We start from the raw sequence: 4,780 nt of genomic DNA on the forward strand, positions 1-4,780 counted from the left end.
ATTTGTTCACCTACCATTTGCTATTTTTCGAGAGAGAAGCCACTAGTGAAACCTATGGCCCCGGGGTCTCTTTCTCATATTATTTGCCTGATCTATTTTCCTTTGTGTTTATTTTTAGATCTACTAAACCAAAAAACACAAAAATACCTTGCTGCAATTTATTCCTATTTATTTATTTGGCATTTGATCTATCAATCTACTACATATTTACCTCACGACTATTTTCCTATCTTGAGGCGGCGTACCCCGGAACGGATTGACAACCCCTTTAACATGTCGGGTTGCGAGAAGTTGTTATTTGTGTGCAGGTGTTGTTTACGTTGTGTTGCTTGGTTTTCCTACTGGTTCGATAACCTTGGTTTCACATATGAGGGAAATACCTACCGCCGATGTGCTGCATCATCCCTTCCTCTTTGGGGAAATACTGACGTAGCTTCAAGCGACATCAGTCACATACAACTCCTTCAACCCTACATTGTCAGTGATACTTGTGGTATCCTCATATGAGGAATTTGTGACCACAGAGACAGTTGAAGAATTTGCAGCAATAGAAGCATTTAAACTTTCAGGTGAAGAATTAGCAGATTCATGTTCAATGCATTTCAAACATGGTGGAATGAATTCAACCTGAGCGGAACTGATCTGTTGAGCAAGCAATGAATCACGTTCCTTCTGAAGATCTTCATAAATCACCCTTAGCTTCTCAAGGTCTTGCTTTCTTTGAAGAAATTCATAAGAAAGCTTCTCATGATTAGATAGGAGAGTGTTATGATGACTTTGAAGGTTGTCAAACTTAGACTGAAGTCTCTGAAGATTATCAGTTTGATTTCGATCCATTTCTTCACCCAACAGGTCATCGCATTTTTCTAGCATATTTTGAACCTTTTCAAAAGCCTTTTGTTGTTTCACAACAATCTTAGCAAGTTTAGAATAACTAGGCTTGAGATTTTCATCAGATTCATCCTCACTTGATTCAGAGGAGGGGTATTTGAGTACCTTGGCACCTTTTGCCATGAAGCAATAGGTGGGAGCGTAGTCATCATTGCAGTTATCAGCAGTGTTGGGGAAGTCATTTTCCTTAGAGTTCAAGATGGATTTGCTGACGAAAGCAGTAGTGAGGGCTAGGCTCGCCACACCAGAGTCTGACTCCTCAGATGCCTCCTCTTCCTCATTTTCCTCAGATTCAGCTTCAGAGTCCATTTCCATGCCAATGAATGCCCAAGCCTTCTTGGAGCTGCTCTTCGTGTGAGTTGAAGACTTCGAAGATTTTGATGATGAGGACTTTGAAGATTTCTTCTTCTTCTTTGAGTCATCAGAACTGTAATACTTGTATTTCTTCTTCTTTGATTCCTTCTCCCACTGAGGACAATCAGTAATGTAGTGAGTAGGGTTCTTGCATTTGTGGCAAATTCTCTTCTTGTAGTCACGGGATGAGGAATCTGATTACAAGTCATCACCTCTTGAGGATTTACCAAAGCGACCACTGTCGGTGTCAAAACCAGCGGATCTTGGGTAGGGGGTCCCGAACTGTGCGTCTAAGGTCGATGGTAACAGGAGATAGGGGACATGATGTTTACCCAGATTCGGGCACTCTATGGAGGTAATACCCTACTTCCTGCTTGATTGATCTTGATGGATATGAGTATTACAAGAGTTGATATACCACGAGATCGTAATGGCTAAACCCTAGAAGTCTAACCTGTATGAATATGGTAATGAGTATCTGTCTTTCCGGACTAAGTCCTCCGGTTTATATAGACACCGAGACGATCTAGGGTTACACAAGGTCGGTTACAAAGAAAGGAATCTACATATCTGGTCGCCAAGCTTGCCTTCCATGCCAAGGAGAGTCCCATACGGACACGGGTGTAGTCTTCGGTCTTCGTATCTTCACAGCCCATCAGTCCGGCCCATGGCTAACAGGCCGGATGCCCGAGGACCCCTTAGTCCAGGACTCTCTCAGTAGCCCCTAAACCAGGCATCAATGACAAAGTATCCGGCACGTAGATCTATCTTTGGCATTGCAAGGCGGGTTCCTCCTTCCGAACTGTACCCGAAATAGTCTTCGGACATACCAATGTGTCCGGATCTGTAACACACACACCACACACAACCATAGAGAGAATATAATATTTCACGAATCCCATCCGCTGACAACTTCTTGTAATATGACATCACGTCTACCCGGTCATAATTTCGAACCGTCCTCCATCTGCCGCTCCATGTTGCAAGACGCGGTTGCCATTGGCACATCTTGTCAAAGCAGAGATCATGTCCCCTTATTGCGGGATTCTCATCAATACGGGTGCGGGTAACCCAATCGTGCCGTTTATACAACCCTTGGGAATAGACGAGTTTTAGGGCGAGTGGGGGGGCGTTTGACATTCGCGGCCTTTATAAGGGGATAAGGATTCATCCTCATTCACCCACACCTTCTCCTTCCTCTGCCCATCCATTCTTGAGCTCCAGCGCCCAAGCTCTAGCTTTCCCCGCCCGAGAAAGCACTCCAACCATGTCCAGATCCGGAGCTGGGGGTAAGTGGATGGCCTCCTCCGTTAGGAAGAGAGATATCAAGGAGCTCGGAGAGGCCGGATACCTGGCCAAGGAGATCGTTCACCGACTCCCGACCAAGGGACAGATCGTCCCTACCCCCGAGCCTCATGAGAGGGTGGTGTTCCTTGCGCATTTCGTCCGCGGACTAGGCTTCCCTCTACACCCATTTGTCCACGGACTGATGTTTTACTACGGCCTGGACTTCCATGATCTATCCCCCAACTTCATCCTCAACATCTCAGCATTTATAGTCGTGTGCGAGGCCTTTCTCCGCATCGCGCCTCACTTCGGCCTATGGCTGAAGACCTTCAACGTGAAGCTGAAGGTGGTGAGCGTCCAACAAGCAGAGTGCGGACGTGCCATGGTGGGCAAGATGCCCAATGTCACCTGGCTCGGAGGCTCCTTTGTGGAGACGGTGAAGAGGTGGCAATCGGGGTGGTTCTACATCACCGAGCCGCGCGATACTAACTGGGCGGCGACCCTCGAATTCCAATCCAGAGTTCTGATGCCGCTCACCTCCTGGCAAGAGAAGGGCCTGACCTGGGGATCTTCGAACGAGCTAATTGGGCTCCAGACGTGCTTCCAAAACATGATAACCAAGAAGATCAAACTTGTCAATGTGATCCAGGTTATGCTCATTCGTCGGATCCTTCCGTGCCAACGCCGGACCTGCTATTTGTGGGAGTTTGATCCGGCCAAGAACTAGACGCTGCTAGAGCTCTTCGGCACGACGCACGAAGACATCTGGAAAGTGCTCTTCAAGGCTGGCGAGACACCACCGCCTACGACCGAGGATCGTGGGCTTAGCTTAAAGCGCCAGGCTAATTCGGTAAGCTTTTTCATGTTTTCCAGGCATAACTCTTACTGGCATATTTTGAGGAAGGAATCTAAGCCTTCTTATCAATTTCTTGTAGGTCTGGACTGACATAGTGAGATGTATTAATTGTCCAGCTCCACTACCCGAAGATGAGGAAACCCCACTGCTGACGAAGATGCTATTTCTAGCGCCTTATGATGTGCCAGAGAAGAAGGCCAAGAAGACGGCCAAAGGGACCAGGAGTGGCCTTCGCCGAAAAGGTGCTTCGGACATGTCGTCCGAAGACAAGACTGACTCTTCGGCCGCCAAAGTCGATGGCGAGGAGGAGGAAGAAGGATGATCCCCCTGAGGGTGAAGGAAGAAAAGGGAGGCCTCCACGAATCTGGAGGCGAAGGCGCCTAAGAGGGGGAAGGGCTCCCTTGTGGATAACTCCACATGGGATGTCGATAGCAGTCCGGAGTGAATGCCCCGGACCAAGCCTCGAGCTGCCTCGTAAGTACCAAAAACCCCATGCACCTCCCAATACCTGGCCTTTCCAGTTTATAATATTAATGTTGTTAAATTATGCCATTATAGTCCGGCCCGCGACGGCTCCCCGCGATCCTCAACAGAGGGTTCGCTAGACTCAAAGGAGGTGGCTAGCATGTCTCCGCCGCCCGCTCACTCTGTCTCGCCCAAGGGTGATGACGAGGTGGTGTCCTAAAGGACCTTCCCAGACCGGGGTTTCCGGAGATTGTCAGGGTGGCGCCCTAGGATGACTCCTTGGCCGCCGGGCACATGGGAGAAAAACCCCCATGGGGACTGGTGATGGGGGCCAAGTTCCATTTGGCCCTCAGTCGGATACCATTCCGGAGACCTACATGGCTCCAAAGTCCAGCGAACGGCCTTCCCCGAAAGGAGGAGGTGTGCTTGTTCTGCCGGTGACCTCTGTCCAACCAGAGGCACCGGATAATCTGCTGGAAGCGCTGCAAGGCACCTCCATTGTGGATGAGCACCGTGTCCTTATGGGTACGGTGATCGAAAAGGTTCAGTCCGCCAAAAGCGGACTGACCGAGGCCTGCGCTAGCCTTTCAACAGGCTTTGAGGTAATAATTGTAGAAAGAATATTGCAGTGTGGACAATAGCCCCTGATGCTATGTTCGGTGTTCGGAAAGAAAAAGCCGAACAGAGGATCAAAACAATTTTTGCAGGAGTCTAACATAAGATGTCTATGTGAATAAGCAGGCGTCGCTGCTGGCTGCTGCCGCTCATACCGCGGAGGTCTCCGGCCTGAATCAGAGCCTGGAGCGGGCCAACGAAGAGCTTGGCCTCGTAAAGAAGCAGCTGGAGGACAACCAAGGTATGTAGTAACCTACGCATATATTTTAGGAAGGGTGAATGTTTCATGCTGACTAAAGCATCATGAACTTT

The sequence above is a fragment of the Triticum dicoccoides genome, chromosome 1A (assembly GCF_002162155.2).
Source record: "Triticum dicoccoides isolate Atlit2015 ecotype Zavitan chromosome 1A, WEW_v2.0, whole genome shotgun sequence".
Lineage (NCBI taxonomy): Eukaryota > Viridiplantae > Streptophyta > Magnoliopsida > Poales > Poaceae > Triticum > Triticum dicoccoides.